Genomic DNA, 20,998 nt, shown 5'->3' on the forward strand with positions numbered 1-20,998 from the left:
ATAATACTTAACTTCCAAAACTGGTGATGGACGTCGCTTTCAGCCATATAATGTTCAGTTTCAAAAGTCTCACCAACAAATTAACATGACGCTATTCTACGGCGGCGGCTAAACGTCACCTGCTTTGTCGGGAGTGCCAACAACAAGAGGAACAACTCAAATTATAACCACAGCAAACTGCACTGTGGTGTCAAAACGTGCCCCCGAGGCGATGACGTGGCTCGTCCAGTCTCTTTGTTCCTGTTTTTTTCGCAAACGTTGGCTCCTGTTCACTCGCTCGTTTGCCGCTTCCAGCTTTAGGGTGCCTTTGATTACACACTGCACATTGTTTGTCTTCTTGTGTCAATTGCTAGGTTGTAACATTTTTGTTCACTTGAAGGTAATGGCAGTTGAGTGTAAATGCGGTAAGAGCTTAGAACACAACAAGCCGTGACAGTGAGTTACACCTAAACAACCTTGTGACAGCTAATGCAAAACCTGTACGGCAAATTGGGCTTTTAGTGCTTCGTTTTAATTGGTGCTGTTTCATTATTGAGATTTTAGCTCAGTGAAAAGAGGTGATGTGCCGTAAGGGTTGATTCTAGGATAAGACATTGGGGGAGAGGGGGGCATTTTTTTTGGAGGGGGGGGGGGTCGTCAGTATTTCAAACACACACACACTAAAGCGTTTCAATGCTAAGGGGAATCAAGTCAATTAGCTAGTCAGTAGCACCTTGGCTTTATTCTCCTTATCCTTAAATTTAAGTAGGGTAAGGCTACTCACTCAAGCTAGAGTATTACGTTCGGCTCGTGGCTCATATATATATGTAAAAGTATATTATTTATTTATTTATTTTTAAAAGAAGTAGGTCAGCTTTTTGTGTACCTTACTTCTAAACGTTCTTACGTTTAAATAAGGTCTTAGCTCACTTGTAGCGCTCTATGCACATCTGTATCATCTGAGTTCAATCCCTGTTCACCACCTCTCACATTTAAAAAAAAGAGTAAATTTACTCATAAAAGGGGGAAACTTTTTTCACTTCAGAATACCTTTTATTTGTGTATTATTAGTTTATTAAAAAAAAAAAAGAAGGAATAACTCAAGTAACATTTCCTACAAATTAAGTAATAAATATTTGCATTGAATTGTACTCTGTTCATTAGTATTTTCAACTCATAACTGTGTTAAATTATAGGCCATATACTCATACAGAGGAGGCATACGTTAAAATAGTCATACAATGTATGGCGTCTTTTAGGCCGAGTGCCCTCTTTTTTGGGGGGAATCATTAGCTGGTTAAAAAAATTACGATCAAGACTTATACTGTAGCTAGCCATCCAGTCCGGCAGAAAATTAAAAAAAAGAGTAGTAGAGAAAGAAAGGAATACATGATGAAGTTATGCTAACTGTTAGCTTATCTGGTATCGACATGGTGGTGGCGAACTCTTCTCTTTTTCGGTGAACGGCTGCAAACTCACACACCTGTTTGAAAATGTTTTAGAGACAATAATAATCAAGCCGTTTTCTTTATTGGCCCAATCAGCGGTATGAGTTTACCCCTCCTTTCGAGTACGCTAAATGGACAGCACAGTTACAATTTTGTTCAAGAACAACCTACAAACCCACCAATTATAATCCCAACACTTGACAGACACAAAAATATAGAAAGACGACCTACACTCAACACCCCCAACCCCTGCGTCAGTAGCTGAGTGTTTGTACACAAGCTTCTGTCAGCTAATTGAGCGCCCGCACCCTTTTCCAAACCGCCCTCACCTTTCATTAAGCACACTTCCCGGGGAGTCAACCGGACAACACTGGTAAATATTTGTTCCTTATCTCCCTGTGTCTCCTCACAAGCTGCTGCTGGTCTTTCTGTTGTATACGCCTGCACCAGACCCCCGCCCAACAGAGCAAAACCAGTTCCAAGTCCCATCCTTCCATCTGTTTCTTCCCTTCGTCTGCAAACAAAGAATGAAAGCGAGGAAGCGGCATGGACAAACAAAAACGCTGTAGGTAAACATTTAAAGAGCGAAGATACATGTCACGCACGCAGATGTACTGTCAGTGACACACACTGAGCATTATCAACAGAACAGCTGCGCTACATTTGTCTATGACATAAGAACACTCACTTATTGTCTGACTCTGGCTTTTTTCAAACGAAAACATCAGAAACAGGCTTTTTTTAATTTAAACTAATGACTGAGTTGTGTGATCGCTATTTGAAAAGAAATTCAATATTTCTATCGCACATTTGCGTCATTAACATTAACATCCCATGACTTAAGTCCAATGTCACCCACAGAGGTGGCAAATCCAGGTCCAGGAAGTAAAAACCTTGCCACAGTTTGGCTTTAGCTCCTGGTACTAGCGAGCTAGCTCCCTAGCTAGCTCTCATTGGGCTCGTTTACCTGCTAGCTGCCTGGACAACGGAAACAATTAGCGATAAGGGCTAAAGGGCTAAAGCCAAACTGTGGCAGGGTTTTTACTTTCCGGACCTGCATTTGCCACCTCTGGTCACCCATCAGGAAGTGTTAACGTGACTCGATGTTTGAGTGTCACAGCCAAAATCTGCTTCGGGGGTATAATTGATTTAAAAGATTTCATGCTTAAGTTTTGCACCTCTGGGTGACATCATCCCACTCTGTTGGAATGGAAAGAGTGAGGTTGTATGGGCACATGCACGTCACGGCAACCCTGGCATCTGCATAGCATGTCATTCTCTGATGTGACATTAATGAGTTATGCAGCGGAATTGTGGCTTTGGTAATCGAGAAAACAGAACTTGCACGACTGAAGGAGTCAAACAGTCAACGTAGCCTGTAGTCTCCATGCAATACCAGTGCCAGTGAGGTCAAGAAGTATTTGGACAATGACGGTTTTATTATATAAAAAGGCCTCCGATGTTCTTCAGATTCTTTGCACATATTAAGTCAATGCCAAAACCAGAGCAAACTGTATTACCATTTTAAAACAGTTACTTGAGCATTATTAATGTTCATAAATACAACCTTGTCACAGAGCAGAAAGTGGAAGAAACTATTTTTACTTCTAAAATTTTATTTGTATTCGTGACAGTGTTTTGAAGAGAAACGGTGTTATTTTAGTCATAGTTTATTTGTATCTTAGCATATATTGAAAAGCGGTACTGTATACAAACCAATTTAACGCTTTTAGTGTGTGCCAGGGGCCGCTGAAACATGTATGGTGGGCCGCAAAGTTTGGACACCCCTGATTGAACTTAACAATGTCCTGTCATTTTAAACATGAAGAATCTATCTTTAGTAGCATTGGGATGAAGCTAGGAAAGAATGAGTTGTGTACAAAGGAAGAAAGATGAGAGGGTTGCGGCGGTAGAAGGAGCACAAATGAGAGGGTGACGCGAACGACACACTCAGAAGTCTGCAAGTAGTGACAGAGGATTAATGTTAGTCTGACTTTTAAATTTGGTATTTGATTTCAATCTGTGGCGATGGAAAAATAATTCCACAGAAATGTTTGTAGTCTGATGCGAAGGACATTTCCCTTCCCCAAAATCACAGGTGGCAAATCCAAGTCCAGAAAGTAAAAACCCTGCCAGTGTTGAGCTTTAGCCCCTGGCACTAGCTAGCTGGCTCCTAAGCTAGCTCCCATGGTGCTTGTTTACCTGCTAGCGAGCACAACAACGGAAACAATTAGCGATAAGGGCTAAAGCCAAACTGTGGCAGGGTTTTTACTTGTGAAATGTGAATTTTTTAGTGTCCTGCCCTCATCAGACTCATTCGTAGCTGTGGAGTTGGCTCCAGACTTGGAAATGATGCCACAAATTCAGCTTGTAAACCAATCATTTCCAAATGTATCCCCCCCTTCAACAGAGGAATGAGAGCGCTAACAATGTTTGAATGCTAATCTCTGCCCATTCATCATTCTGAAGTCGGGCTCACAGGTCGGAGTGGACTAACAAGCAAAACATGTTTTGACTGAAGTCGATGGTGACTTGACAAGTTTGAAAATATATGAACTAAGATACTACAGTAGTAAACAAACTGTTTCATTAATTGTGTGTTTTCAACGTAGTCTTTGTGTTTGTGGAAAGAGAGCCTTAACTTTGAACTCAGGGCTGAAAACCAGCTGTTCCATTTACCAGTGTGAGCAATGGTGTGAATGCGGTGTGAGCGTGTAAAGGTGCTTCTTAGTTTTTCTGAAGTACTTACACTAAACCCTAATGACATATTCTATATTCTAGCTAATCTTGCGCAGTGCTTTGAAAACAGCAGCAGTGTCACAAGTCAGGATGTTAGAGTTCTCATAATGATAAGACTCATACAAGAATAAAGATGATTATTACTACCAGACCATAATGACTATTATTTAGTCAAATGCGCATCTTTCTTGTCTGTTGCTAAGCTTGAGTTTTCTTTTCTTACCATTTAAGGAGCTCGCTTAAGAGAATGTGAGCCAGATGATGGAGTGTAGATGTTCAGACAGAAAGCAAACATGTGTCGTAATTTATTTGGCTGATTTGTTTTACAAGCGCCATTAAATTATATTAAATAATGAGCACTATTTTTTGCAAATGCTGTTCATAAAACACCACTTATATGTCTGAAAACTAGGGATGTTCGATACCATTTTTTCAGTGATGCTAGTAAAAGTACTCAACTATTGAGTAGTCAGCAATACCGATACCAAGGCAATACCACTAGTAATTTTGATACTTAAAATCCCCCCCCCTCCCAAAAATGACAGATCTTTATTTTTAATGACCTAAATATTGCAATATAGCATTTTCCCATAAAATTGCATGAAATTAATTAATACATTTTTTATTCATATAGTTTCTAATTCTAGTTCCTGAAGAGGCCTACTCGTATCGGGCGCCGTCATGAGTACCGATACCTTGAAATAAGGCCGGGTATCAGCTAGTGATATGGTGTTTTGTTTTTTTCAGTGCTAATACTGATTCCAATTATCGGTAGTCAAGGAGGCCGATAACTGATATTTGGAGCTGATACTCATTTGCAGTAAAAGAGAAAATATTAGCCTTAATATTAGCTTGTTTACCTAGCAGGTAAACAAGCTCGTTAGGACATGAGCTACCTCGCTCATTTAGCGTCTTGGCTAGCTAGCTCGTTTATCTGCTAGGGAGCTAGCTAGCACAAGAGGCTAAAGCCAAACTGTGGCAGGGTTTTTACTTTCTGGACCCGGATTTTCCACCTCTGGTGGGAAGTCATAAAGTTTTTTTTTGTTTGTTTTTAACCCCTTTAGCAGCTCTTAGTTGAAATTGTTAGTCACTCATTTATATTGAGGCCATTCCAGCTAATAATATGTTACTGTTCTTTATGTCGAGGTTATATCAGTTATATCTTGTCTGCATGTTTTTGTCTAAAGGCATAGGTTTGTTTGTTTTTTAAAATATAAATGACAAGCCTGGGGACGAAAAATAAAAGCCTGCATCTGGTTTCGACTTTTTTACTGCATTCTTTGACCAGCCATTTTGCATGTCATGTCTGAAAAACACTGCCTTTTATCCTTTGGTCCCCAAAAAGAAAACAAAAACAGCAGGAAGTGTGTAGCAAACTGTAACCAAAGCGATGCATCTGTCCCCAAGGCCACCCTTCCTCCCGTGCCCATCTTTGATGAGCATTACTGAGGAAATGGAACAGGTCGGGCCCCGGCTGTGATGTCGGACCGTCATGTGGCGGGAAAGAAAAAAGAAGAAAGGAAAAGATTTGCTTAAAACCTTTAATCTGTTCTTCATCATATTTTTCTTTGAATGTTTGCAGGCCAGCATGTGTCCCTTGTAGAGAAGCATCGGGAGGGGAGAGGAGAGAGAATGTAATGTTAACTAAACTGTAAGTGGTAGGCTGCTTCAGGCGGTAACAGGATATCATAATGAGCGAGCCCTCCCACTGGGCATCTCTTCCTGTCTCTTCTCTGCTTCAGAGAAGCTACCACAAGCACTTTATTTGCCTTCCTCTTACTTTATTTAAACATTTTCTTTGCTATGCCATTCATTGTGTGTATTTGATTTCCGTGTAAACAAACGTTACAATCAAAAGATGTCATAACAATCTGGTACAGTAAAGATCCATTTCTGATGGTCTACCCCATAGGACTGATCAATTGACTGTAAAAAGTGGCAAAAAGTACATGGTTTTAACGGTAACCTATTCAAGAGCAAAAAAAAAGTATATATCTATATAGGAAGCTAGTGCTTGGAGTTGTGCTATGTGTCGTTTGGCGGTCAACCTGGGGGTTTAGTCAGGCCAGGCAGGGAGTTGGGGGATTGGCTGGTGGGTTGGTGGGGGTAATGCTACCGTGGAGACAGACATGCAGGGGAATGAGTTTCATTAGCTGAGCACTCAGCAGGCCCCTGTCAGTTACTCTGCTACTGGAGCAGAGCGGGACAAATATGAGGGAGCCTAATCAACGACACCGCTTCAAAGTCAACGTGTGCATTCAACAATTTTTAGCAACCTTCACTGCTGCTAAAAGAGCCATGGTATGCCAAATAAATAACAACAAATCTGTCCGGAGCTGCAAAACATTTGAACATTGTATGAAGGAAACAATGTGTTGGTCTAATGTACTGTAGGGCCCTAGAGCTCATGAGAGCTGCACCAGAACACAAAAATATGCAATCCAATTCATTTTCTCTGACATTTTTGTAATTTTCTATGCTTCATTTTTCCTACTTTTTTAGATTTTTCTGCCTTTCTGTCAAATTACTAATATTTTCGGTAAATTCTGGACATTTGGTAATTTTCTGCCTCTCTTCTTCCTTTTTTGGACGCTATTTTTAATTAAAAATGTCTGCCTTTTTGCTATCAATTTTCTGACATTTTTGACAATTGTGATGACATTTTATAGTAATTTTCAAGATTCCTTTTTTTTGGGGCTACATGGTTACTTTTTGAATGTTTTCTGTCTTTTTTATTCAATTCTCTAACATTTTTGACAATTTTGTTGGCATTTTATGGTAACTTTCATTTCTTCTTTTGTTTTTGGACATATTTAATTCTCTAAGATTTTTGGCAATTTTATGAACATTTGTGATAATTTTCTACTTTTCCTCTTCTTTTTGGACATATTTAAACACTTTTTCATCTACCTTTCATCTCTTTTTTCCCCTGACAACTTACAAATTTAGACTCTGTCATTTAATCTTTTTTTTTTTTTTTTTAATCTTGTTCCTTTATTGGACATTATGGCTATTTTTTGACATTTTGCTGCCATCAGTTTTCTGGCATTTTTGACAATTTTTGTCGACGTTTTATGGTAATTTTCAGGATTTGTTTTTGTTTTTGGACATGGTTACTTTTTGAATGTTTTCTTTTCTGCCATTTTTATTCAATTCTCTGACATCTTTTTGCAATTTCATGGACATTTAATGGTAATTTTTAGGATTTATTTTTTCGGTTTTGGACATGGTTACTTTTTGAATGTTTTCTTTTCTGCTTTTTTTTATTCAATTTTCAGACATTCTTGGCAATAATTTGGACATTTTCTTTTAATTTTCTGCTTTTCCTCTTTCTTCCATATTATACTCACCTTCTGGACATTTTTAGTCAATTTTTAACACTCTTTCATCTCTTTTTTCCCCCTTAACAATTAAAAAATGTTTGACTAACATTTTTAAATATTTAATTATATTTTTTCCTATTTAATTGTTGATTTATTTAAATAATAGTTTATCAAAAAATTTTTTTTAATATGTTTTGAAAAAAACTTTTTTTTAGAGCTCCACATGAGAGGGAGTAAATAGCCACATGAGGCTCCAGAGCCACGGGTTGCAGACCCATGCATTAGACAGAAAGTTCAGTTTTTCTGCCCAACCTCCTTTGCCATCCATTAGATCTTAAACCAGCAAACAACTTTGCTGATTATCCACCACAAGATCTGAGCAACAGGGCATGAGAGTCATCATATCCCGGCTGAGTTCATGCCGGCATCTCAAATCTAATGAATTGGAAGCTGGCTGTGCAGGAGCTCTCACTTTTGGAGCAGCCAGCCAAGCACTTTGGACCACACTCCTGTTCCCCTCTTTGTGAAACTGCTGCACCATTCAGAAAATGCAGCAACCTCGCTGTAACAAGGTCATGGGAACTGCGAGGAAAAAATTGGAAATTGATCCAGAATGTGGTCATGAATGCAATGTTTCATTTTGGCAATTTGCTGACACTCGCGTAGTGAGCTCAAATAAAGGGAGACACCAATACTCCATAAAATATACTTCCTTCCTGATCGAAAGACTTCCTCGTTTCGACAAATGTGATCCTCAATGCGGAGATCGGCGCTAGATGGTGTCTTTTTAAGCTTTGGGTCTGCGGTGAGACCGCATAGCGCCTCCTCTCTCTTTAGAAACGCCTGTCTGTCAGACTATCCCTGTTAATCGCCCCTCATCTGGTTCCTGTTTGCAGCTGCAATGTCCCACGCACTGTTCCTCCTACGCGCCTTGCCCCCATACGCACATTAATTTGCCTGCACAAACATGCATTCTCATTAGAACACCACAAGAGGACATGAGGCCGTCACGCAGTTGAATCTCGCCACCATCTTGCAGCCAAAGCAAACGCACAGACAAGCTCGAGACAATGTGGTCTTCATTTTGTTCAAACGCAAACAGATGACATGATGGTCATTATGGACTCCATCGCACACATCAAAGGTCCGGAGTGAAGTTTTAGTCGTGCTTTGTTTGTCTTAAGAAGCGAAATGGGGCAAACAGGTACTTTCAGATGTTTATTGAATGATAATCGGGACAAACCCGTTTTGAGCCTTGTGTTGCGAGTCTAGGCGAATGATTTAACGGGGACAGTCCCGTTTGAGCCTTGAGTCCTGAGTCTCGGCGGATTTTTGCCAGCCCAATTGTTTTGTCCCGCTTTTAAGTGGGGCCCATCACGTTTTTTGTTTTGTTTGTTTTAGTCCAGTCAGCAAGCCATTTGTTTGGGCCATGTGTATGTCAATTACAAAGTTGAGTGCATTGACTTTAATGCTGTTGAATTTTCAACCAAGTTAGCATATAGCTTTAGCAAAAGCAATAACACAACCACCGGTCACCAGCTAGCGATTCAATTTGCTATAATTATTCTTGTGATATATATATATATATAATAAAAATAAAATTTTCTGTGAAATTGCATTGTCCAGTTTCTAATTTAAAAAAATCTGGTCACCCCAAACGATGGAATTTTGACACTGTTCTTGTATTGGATAGCATTCAACTGTACTGTTTTACCAGATGTGACCACACTGTCAGTCACAATAACTGAGAGGCAGGTGATGAAAAATTTCTGGGCTGTGTGAAATGCAATGTGTGTATGCAGTGTGAAAAGGCACACTTGTGTTTTTTCTCCGTATATGTTCACAAAAGTTCTCCCTTGTAGAAGTAGAGCGATCAAACACACTCTGTCTGAGCTGACTGAATGATGAATGTGCTTCTACAGTTTTGGGCCCTTTCTGCATTTTCTATACTTCCATTGATAAACATAAAATCACCAAACGAGGAAGTTAAAGACGCGGAAACATCACATCACACTTACAAGGCTGTCACCTGGGAAGCATTTATAAAAACTTCTGACATTAACAAAGCTCCACTTACATTTACAAACCGGGTTTTATATAACCCCCGTGTCCCTGAAGCCAAACTGACCCCTGAGTCTTTGGATTGGATTCAACTCAGGTTGTAATCGCAGCATTTAAATTTTGTGGGACTGTATTCTCCCCCGCACGCCATATTAAACACAGAGGTGGTTTAATAGGCTTTACATTTTTGGGGTTACAGAATCAGACAAAAGCCCTTACAGACTCCCCGCCTGTTTGACATTCTGATCACATGACCCTGAAGTATGAAGAAAAACTTTACTGATAATGTCACCCTCCACAAACACTAAGTCAGACTTAAGGAAAACATTAACTAGGATTTCACATGTTCAGAAAATAGAGTATCTTGGGGTGGAAGGATTATTAGTGAGGAGTTAAGTCCCATTAGGTCTGAGCTATAAGCCATGCCATTCCAAGCTAGGCCATGCGGGCCTCCTGTCATCTAAATGGAACGGGAGTTAAGCCAGTGCTTCCTGTCAGACTGCAGGGCTCTCAGGTTCCACCTCTGGTCCAAATTATGTCTGCCTGTCCCAGACTGCCACACCAACCCTCACCCTCTCACTCACGCCCTTCTCAACATTGCCTTCATCCCCAACCCTGTCACTATGCCCTAAAGAGTACCAGACACTCTACTCACTGAGAAACACTTCAGATTATTTCCCACAGTAGAGGTAAAAAAGAAATGAAAATAAGGTGAAACAGCAAATACTTCTTCTACAAATATTTTTAGTTTCTTACTTGATATTCTTTTGTTATCAACATAATAGGCTGTGTATATAATCATCTAGTAGTTGGGGGGGGGGGGGGGGTACGGAAGCGGGGAACGGCCAATGTAGAGTAAACATTTCTCACTGGCACATACGTTCGAATGTATTTGCGATACGTTTAAACGTATTTGCAAGTACGGTTGAACGCACTTAGAATTTAAATACGTTTGAACGTATTTTGCGAGTACATTTGAATACACTTGCAAATATGTTTAAATGTATAATAAAATGTAAAAATTACAAATATTAGGTTGCGTATACAAGGAGTCCCCGGGTTACGTCGTACGCGACCTACGTCGTTTCGACTTTAAGGCGTCCGTGCCTTGTCCGTAGCATTTTAAAGTTATTTTAAGTTGTGCGGTTGTTACCTCCAGCGACGGACGACTATCGAGCAGGTCGGCTCGCCATTAGGCGAGTCACATTTCCGTGCTCCGCTCTGCCGTCCGACAGCAATGAATGTGTCCGTGCGGAAACACAAAATATTGGTTCCAGCTCTTCCAGGTTGCGCAAATATGTCTTTTAAATTTACTGTACAAAGTATTTTGATGTAAATATCGATTTTAACGGTGAAATCCGAACTAAGTCGAAATTCAGGTTACCTCGCCAGCGTAGGAACGGAACTCGGCCGTAACTTATGGAGTCCCTGTATAATCATCTAATAGTTGGGGCGTGAAAAGTTACAGAAGTTGGGAACGGCCAGTGTGGAGTAAACATTTTTGACTGGCATATACGTTTACATTTAAAACGTTTTTGCAAGTTCGTTTGAACACACTTGAGAATTTAAATACATTTGAACGTATTTTGCAAGTACATTCAAATGCACTTTTAAATACATTAAAATGTATAATGAAATGTAACCATTTAAAGCAAAAAAGCAATGTTTACTTGCTTTTTTTTTTTTTTTACGTATTGGTATAATGTAGGTCAAAAGCTAAAAACGTTCTTTCTTTTTTTACTTGCAAATGCAAATCAATACCCCGTATTTAAATACGTTTGAACGTACTTGCAAATACATTTGAACGTATTTGGCAGTCAAAAATGTTTACCACACATTGGCAGTTCCACGTTTCGGTAAAATAAAATTAAATAAAATAGACCTTACTACTTTACAATACATACCTATATGCATACATATTTAGGCAGAAGATCCATACATATATAAATTGTATGATCTATAACGCTTTCACTAATTTCAGATTGGTTCCCAGCCAATCGCAGGGCACATAATGAACTAACAATCATTCATATGCATTATAACAACATAACATAATATATCATTATTACATATTTTGTATAGGGAGTTCTCGAGTTACAGACGAGTTCCGTTCCTACGCTGGCGATTCAACCCGAACTTTGACATAGGTCAGATTTCACCGTTAAAGTCAATATTTATATCAAAATACAGTACTTTGTAAAATAATTTTAAAAAACATATTTGTGCCACCCGAAAAATGCCGGAATCAATATTTTCTGTTTCCGCACGGTAACAACCCAACTTAAAATAACGTTAAAATGGCGTGATTACTGTGGTTAATTATCGAAAAAAAAAAGGAGCTACAGACGAAGCCCGGGCTTCGTAAAGTTGAAACGTCGTAAATAGCGTACATCGTAACTCGAGGACTCCCTATAAATATGAAATGTTATGGCGTGTTATGTAATGTTACATTGTGCTGTTACATTTTATTACTTTACGTTACACTATGTTATTCATTTAGGTATATTTTTTAGTACATTACTGCTAGACGATCATGGATTATGCCGCTCTAATTTACAGAAAGAGGTGGCAAATCCAGGTCCAGAAGGTAAAAACCCTGTCAGAGTTTGACTTTAGCCCCAGGTGCTAGCTAGCTAGCTCACTAGCCAGCTCCCATGGTGCTCGTTTACCTGCTACGGTGCTAGATAGCTAGCATCAATGGCTAAAGTCAAACTGTGGTAGGGTTTTTACTTTCTGAACCTGGTTTTGCCACCTCTGACAGAAACATTATGATCATGTTTACAATAAGGAGTGACGTTTCTAGCATACCTGGCAGAAACATGTTTAACATAGAGTATGTCAACTGCTAAAAAAAAAATATATCCTCGGTCATGGGAGGAATGTAAATGTAGTTTCTTCTATATCCCCCCCACCCCCCGCCTGGTCTTGACTGCAGACAGCACAGGTCTGCCCAGTGTTGAAGAGACAGCCTTAATTTGCTTCTCGTTCTAATGCTCCACAGATGAAGGACGCCACAGTCGCCTTAACCACACAGGACGTTCCTGGCTCCTGAAATGAGCAGGTCTGCGCTACGAAAAGTTTCACTTTGCCAATGTCGAGTGCAGGAAAGTGACGGGTTGAGAAACTAAGTAGGGGCCACAGTAAAAGCATTTTCCTGTACACGGGGGAGTCAAATGAGTAGAGTTGGGGGGAATTATCACAAAGATCTCTTTAATGGGGGAGCAGGGAGAATCAAGAAAAAAAAATGTGGTCAGAGGAGCCACAAACCCCCAACAGTGGGGGGGAAAAAATAACAAATCAAACCTAAAACCGTCTTTCCCAGCTCACGTTAAAGACTGGTACAAAACAGCCACAGACGCATGATGTGATTTCATTTCATGTCATTTAGGCTGTATTCAGAATAAACAAGCCCTAAGAGCACAAACACGGCAGATGTTTTTCCTGAAAACTCAAAAGGGCTTTAAATGCCCTTCCGTAGCTTGAACGTCAAAATCTGATAAAATCTGACTTTTTTTTAGCTGGAGGGTAGCGGGGCCCCCGTTTGTGGTGATCTTCACTGTAGCCGTGGCATGCATGGAGTGTGTTGGAACAACAATGGCCCTTTTAGAAAGCCTGGAACCATGTGCCTGGAACCTTGACCCCAGAAGTAAACACTGTTTCCACCTGATGATGAATAGCAGATCAGAAAGTTACATTTGACGGGTTGTTGTCTGAGATGTCTCTTAATTAGTCAAAACAGGATCGTCTCTACTGTTTCTGACCTTTTTGTCTGACGGACAAGTAACAGATGATATATAATCTAATTTGACTTATCGTACGTTTCGATTTCTAGTTCAGCGGGGCCACAGCTAAGAGCAGGGTCAGGAAGCACTCGGTTTGTTTTTGCTTGATCTGCTCAGATGAAATCCTCCGAAATAAGTCTTTGCCTTAACATATTTTCATCTGGAGAAGAGGCTCTCTGGGGATTTTATTCAAGAGCTTTTTAATAATGGACCTCTTATCCAGTTGGTCTCTGTCAGATCTAATTTATTCACTCATCTCTTAAAAAAAATAAAAAATAGCGGTGCTTTTTCACATTTTAATTCTAAATTTGATTTTTGTTGCCCAGCGATTGGCTGGCGCCCAATCTATGGTGTATTACACCTTTCGCCTAAAGTCATTTGGGATAAGCTCCAGCTCACCGCAGACAGTAATCAGGTGGCAGACTAGCATTTCTCCAACAATAGATAGTATTCACATGACGTCATGTGCCCCACATTGTTTGCCTGCCGTTCACGGGTCCGTGGAATGTCAAATGAGAACGGACAAAGAAGTGTCTGGAAATGCAAAGATAAATCGAAAGGATTTCCAACCGACAAAGTCTACCAAAGTGGCTTCTGATCATTTTGATTAAGGTGTCATTGTAAAATGGTAAAAAACGCTTTTATCATAATGCGATCGTGATATATGTGAGCCACTAGCCGTGGCTAGCTCTGGCTAAAAATAGATCTGGTGGTCAATATGTTCGATTTTGAGATCTCTCCAAATACCCTCCTTAAGGTCTCATATTTTCCTTTCCCAGCAGCCCCAAAGTTGAAATTGTTGTTAAAGTGTATGAAAATAAGTGATGAATCAACAATGTTGTTGTTGGGTTTTATTATAACATGCTAGCGCTAGTAGCTAGCACGCTCAGGAAATTAGCTAACATAAATGTACATAGCAACCAATAAAAGACAAAAGTACAGAAGACTCAAGAATGTCCGTGTTTTGGGAGCCATCCTACCTCAGCGCATACGTCCGGTCCAGGCAGTAAGTAACGGGAAGTAACGTTAGCGTTCAATGTAAACACAATAGAAACACAGCTGAGTCTGCTGGAAAGTTGACCCACAATGAGGGGCAGACTCGCGATCCTGTGTCGTCATTGAATACTATCTATTACTGGCAATTTGTCATTTCGTAGCAGTGGGGTTCGACCTTCCATTCCAAAACCTAAGTTCCTTAGCTACTGCGGCGCTCAAAAGGGACTGGTGCCCCGTGTGAGGATGGAACTCACGACCTTTAGATTATGAGACTGACTCCCTACCTACAGCACAAACGAGGCCTGAACGGCGCCGAACATCGAAACACAATCCCATAATTGTAGCCTGTAGGTACTTAGAAATTGCGACCTACCGGCAGAGCTCAGGTGATGACATCTCTTTCACATCTCGCTAAAATTTAATTCTAAAAAACGCGGTTTTAGGGGGCTGTTCGGTTGTGGAATTTTGAATAATTTAGGCATTTGGAGATTTCACCCTTTTGTCTGGTTTGTTCAAACAATATTTCCAGAGGGTCCAAATTTCAAGGTAAGGTTCACACTCATAATCTCGCCCCATACTAGCTAAAACAATTGTGGGAATATCGAGAGTAAGGATCACATTAATCCGTATCTGGTAGATCCCAAAGAGAGCCAGGCTCGTTGTCTGCCTTCGTAATTTCTCACTTTCAGCAAATGGGCAAATGTAACATACAAAAATCAGCTTCACCTAATAAAACACGTCCCTTTCATTTGTCTGTTTATTTTCCACACATTCTGTTTTAGTTATCTGTCACTATACACTAGAATATCCTTCCTAATTTTTCATGGCCGTAGAGACATTTTCCTCAAAACATTCCCAAGGAAATGTCATAAACTGCTCCAGCAAAGGAGTAATTACCCAACGTTCCCTAACATACAGCAGCCCCTACATGTGATTTTACATGCCCCTGGGCACTACACCGAACATGCGGTTGCTATGTCACTAAGCGAAGGCTTGAACATAAACAAATACATCGATTCATTTTGTCAGGAAGAGGGAATTTTAGTGCTACGCTTGCTTTTATCACATACAAACTCCTTTGGCAGCATGAAGTAATGGGTCGTCTCCGGCAAAATACGTCAACGTGTTGTATGGCTTGACTTGACAAAGCCAGAATAAACACCAGATGAAGAGGGAGGCTATAAAATATGTGGAAACACACAAAAAGTCAGGCCTTACTATTTAGTCTGTGGGGTTCTTTAAGTCAAATTTACCAGCGTTGCACTGCAGGAGATAACCGGGGCTCGTAAATACTTGGCTGTCATCATCCCTGCTCTTGGAAATAGGATCTGTTACGACCCTCTGACCTCTTTAGATGAAAAATTAGCAAGGCAAGAACATGGCATCAAAATACATAAGGCAATGAATCAGCCCATTTTTAACTCAAACCATACTACACCTTTTCTTTAGCTACATTTAATCAAAATCATGTTCTATTTGAACTAAATGGAATTAATATGTTCTGTTGTAAAACTATATAAATTGTACAAGCAATGTTTTGTTAGCATTCTCAATATATATATATATATATATATATTAGGGGTGTCAGGCGATTACAATTTTTAATCGCATTTAAACGCATGACTTCAATAGTTAACTCACGATTATTCTCAAATTTTATATCTGTTCTAAATTTACAATAAAATGTACAGTAAAATATTTTCTTCTAAGTTTTCATACTCTTGTTAACACAAAGTGGAAATAAATGTTAAACTAATAGAAATATGGCTGCATCTTTTAGTCATTGATACAGTAATTTCATAATTCATAAAATTGAGTTAAAATTAAAAACATGTACTGTACTGTAAAAAAGTGTGATATTGATTTGTGTTGGTCATTTTTCTGCCACTAGATGGCATAATTGCATTTGTAAGACATTGATGACAGCCCAGTACATTTTTCTTTTCATATTAAGTGGTATCTTATCTTTAATGTGAAGGCACATGTTTTAAATTGTAAAATACAACTTGACCCCAGTCTCCACAAATATATGCATTATTATTACGTTTATTACTGATACATTTTGACGCGTTAAAGGAAATTTAAATTAACTCAAATTTAAACACACTCATTGTGATACTCCAAATAAAGAAATAAATGTTTGCGTACATTCAGAATATTTGTTCATATAAAACTAATGGGGTCTTTTTTTCCATTTCAAATTATGCAAGTGATTACAAAGTAACGGAGTAGAAAAAGAGGAGGATGAGAGTGATGGCGAATTGCAGGTGCTCTTCAAGTTTGGTGGGCAAATTTTTTTTGATAAAAAGCCTTTTTTAAATGAAGTGATTAAGTGGCCCGACTCCCCCAACCAATTGGTGCCATAAAAGGCCTGATCAGCAAATGAGCTACAGCAGTGCCACCAGCTGCACTGATTACCACCAAAACCACCAACACTTAAAAAGGCTCATTTTGTCCTTGTAAACAGTACATCGTATTTTTTTGTGTGTGTAACTTTATTAAATGTGTTTATTCGGGGTTCAGTGGGGTTCGCATGTGTCAAAAATTCCTATTAAAATATTACTTTTGTTAACATCAAACTGTTGATTCTGTTCCTTTCTCTGTGGCAAAAAAAAAAAAGGGCCATAACAAATCTCCGCAAACAAACAGTGTTGTATAATACCACTTGCCTCAAAATGTAGTTTGAGGCTTGTGAGAGCCTTTTCGCCCCAGGCCGAGTAATCCCCGGGATCTGCAGCCACAATGAACACACATCAGAGTAAACAGCCAAGTATCCAGTCCCAAGGCTACACTGTCAGCTCAAGGTGCACATCTCCATTCCGTAGAAAGGCACGCTGGCCTCCTGCCAAGCCGAATGGCTTTGTGGAAGCTATTATCATCGGCCTCCAGCACGCACACAAGCTTTGAGAGGTCACAACACTTCTGGGTGCCCTTCATCCTGCCCGTGATGGATGTTTATCAAGTTTACAGTGTTCACGTTGCCGTGGTAGCTTTTAGTTCGGAGGCATCGTTGCCAAGTATCAAACCCAAAAATGTGCTTAAAATCTCAACTATGTGCTGTTCTCACTAAATCATTCTCCTGGAATCACAAAGCCGTTTTATACTTCTAACTTTATTTCACTACTTTGCAGGAATACACATTGTTGAATTAACACGTGTCAATCAAAATTGAGAGTAAAATAAGCCATCGATTGAGGCATCATTTATATCTCACTGTTGGCATTCTGGGGTAAATGTTTACATGGGTGGGATGAGGTAAATGAGGACGTGCTTTTATCCAAGAAAGTGAATTAGCTAAACATTTACAGCATATCCTCTTTCGGTGGACGTCTTTTTCAGCAGGGAACGATTTATTTCTGCAGTCATGCAATTTTGACGTAAATGAATGAACTACTTTATGTTCCCCCGGAATTACAAGCTGTGTTTATTTCCATGATTTTTTTGTTTGTTTGTAACTGGGAATGGCTAAACAGCCCTAGAGTCTCCGTGATATTATGTCATAGATACTTCACACGAAGGCCTCAATAGAATACAATTCTTGTACCAAATTAGTGTGGAGGTTTGTCAACTTAACAACCTCAACCGGAGATAGCAAATCCAGGTCCTAAAAGTAAAAACCCTGCCGCAAGTTTGGCTTTAGCCCCAGATGCTAGCTAGCTAGCTTCCTAGCTTGGCGCTTGGTCACCTGCTAGGGAGCTACCTAGCTAGCACGAGGGGTTAAAGCCAAACTGTGGCAGGGTTTTTACTTTCTGGACCTGGATTTCATCATAGATTAGTGAGTTAAACTTTTTTTGTCTTAAATTGAGGTCAGAGATGGCAAATCCAGGTCCAGAAAGCAAAACACTGCCAGAGTTTGGCTTTACCCCCTCGTGCTAGCTAGCTAGCTCCCTAGCAGGTGACCAAGGCAGGGTTTTTACTTTCTGGACCTGGATTTGCCATCGCTGACTTACTTTAGACAAAAAAGTTCAACTCACTAATCTATGATGATGTGTAATGTATAGCCAGGGGACTAATTTTCAGCCCTGGAGTTTCAGGGCTCAGACCGGCCAACTCTAGTTCACGTCTTAATGAATATAGATATTTTACAGTTTGTGTATCAATGTAAAATAGATGAGCATTCCTTCCAATGATATTCATATTGCATTTGATCAAACATGTATTTAATACTAATTGAATAAAATCGGCACCAAAAAAGGGCAAAAAGAAACCAATAAGCAAATTTACATTAAATGGGATAAGACCTTTTACAATTAACAAGACACACTTATCAAATAAAGTTAAACCAGACAGATTAAGGCAGTTAACACTGTACTTCCTGTTAGTACTCTTATTTTGAAACGTGTTCTCACCACTTCTGGTGCAATACTGAAGAGAGCAACGGTAATCGTAGGAGGCTTACCCATCATGCTTTGTTTATTATTATTATTATTATTTTAGAACTGATACACAGTGTAGCTAGATCAGTGCTTCTCAATTGTTCTTTTTGTGAGCCGCCCCAAAAGTAAGAAGAAAATATTTTGCGCCCACTCCCAACTCTCCACTGTGACTATAAATATCATTTTTGTTTATAAAATTGCTATGAGTACGACACACCTCTGCTGAGCTAATATTCCTTGCGCACTTTGACAATGAGATCACCACTGCCACCTACTGTAGTGGATGTGCAATTACGCTTTATTGTAGTATGGCAAAAAAAAAAAAAAGTTCCTGGGATCACATTTGCCCACCCCTGGCATCGCACTGCGCCATTTGAGGAGAAGAGATCGTATACCGCACTTTACAACTCATTGAACTCGAATCTAACTGTTTGTATCATTCAAACCGTTACTTTCAGGTCAGGTCAAAAAAAAAATGGCTGCGCCTACAGTGGGGGAAGTACACCCATATGTAAGACAGTGTTAACAGGTTCCATGTGTGTTTACACCTTCATACTTTTCCCATGTGGACCTGCAGCCAGAGTGGGGAGAAAAGCCTATAATGCAAATGGATCCATAATGTTAATGAAATATAGTTGATTGTAACATTACCTTTCTGAGCTAAAAGGACACTCCCGAAGGTGAAGGACAAGTTGAGTCACCGAAAGCTAGAGTGGGCTAACTCCATTTGGTCATTACCTGAGCCCTGAGCAACCGCGATGTCATCTTCAATCAACAGCAAGTGGCAAAATGGCCGCCTCCTGAGATGGATAAAAATAGGTGCAATATATAGCTGCTCAATTCCTATTCCACAAACTCAACATTAATCAGAAAACTATTCATCAGAAAGACAACATATTATAAAGAACATTTTTGGGGTGACTTCACTTTAAAATCGGTCTCAAGTAAAAATGACAACAATTGAGTTATCACGCTCTAAATTCTCAGTGGCTCAGTTGGAGTTGAAAATGTGCATCAATGCAAATTCAGTGATGAAGTGCCGTGCTGCGGATCGCGGTGTCACTTCTAAACAAATTGGGGCTCTTTTGACCGCAGCCGGTTGGCTACCTCATTAAATTTGCATGTGAATACAAACAGCTTGACTGCCTAGTGTTGCACAAAATGGCCGATGCTAATGACCTTGCCGCTGCTGCTGGCTTTGGCAATTGTCACGACCCGAGTGACTGCTGGAAGTCAGTGAGAGAAGTGTGTACGTGTCTATTGATCTCGATGGTGGGTGTTGACACAAAACCAAAGTGCATGTTAAGATATTAGATACATGACACCTGTAATGTTGTACATTTGAGTCACACAAATGTACTTCATAAATAATTTGAATCACTGGCTATTTTGCTAGCATTATTTTTGCCGTGAACGGCTCTGATTAGTCAATAACCGGAGTGAGGAATTCTTGACCTGTTGTAAATCGGCTCTTTCCAAGCCTCTCGAGCACTTAGCTTAGCGGTTAGCATCGCAGAGTCAAGTCAGCATAGTCGCGGCTTCCGCTCGCCGTGACGCCTGTCAATTTTTGGACATTGTCACCTGTAGGTGAGACTTTTCAAATACGCTCAGGGAATAATAAGTTTGTTTGAATAAGTTGTTGTCATGTTAACATACCCCGAGTTTAAGGTAGACACACTTATTGTCTCGTCTCAGTGCCACCTAACACCTAAGACTGAGCCGGCAAAGTGGACTAAAGCTAAAGCAAACAGCAGTCACATTAGGCAGGCCGAGCAGAGGACATTGTTATGATTACATGTGTAATAGTCCTGGGGGAAGTCCCCCGCTAATGCAAGCTGCTGCTAAGTGGTTATCTGCTAATAGAGTTCTCCTGCCTCAATGGAAAGAAACAATTAAGGGTCAATTCTCAGCACAAAGAAAAACTAAACAGGGAGCGCAACACTGGATGACTGACAGATCCTTAAAAAAAAATTCTCCTTTTCAATTTATTATATACTTTTCTGTTCTGTTAAACTGTTCGTTATGGTACATGGCTTATATATATATATATATATATATATATATATATATATATATATATATATATATATATATATATATATATATATAATTGATTTTATATTTAACCTTTTAGCAACTTATCTAGTGGTCATATTTGGACATCATGTGGTATGACTTGAAGAAAAATATTAATTTTGTCCAACAAATATATTTTCATTATCATTTTGTGTGGCGAGCTAGAATGTTTTGTTTAGATGGCTAATTGTTAGCCGCATAGCTTTGATTTAAGTTAT

Source organism: Leptonotus elevatus, chromosome 21 (genome assembly GCF_054856555.1).
Source record: "Leptonotus elevatus isolate MCC_2025b chromosome 21, RoL_Lele_1.0, whole genome shotgun sequence".
In the NCBI taxonomy this organism is placed as follows: domain Eukaryota; kingdom Metazoa; phylum Chordata; class Actinopteri; order Syngnathiformes; family Syngnathidae; genus Leptonotus; species Leptonotus elevatus.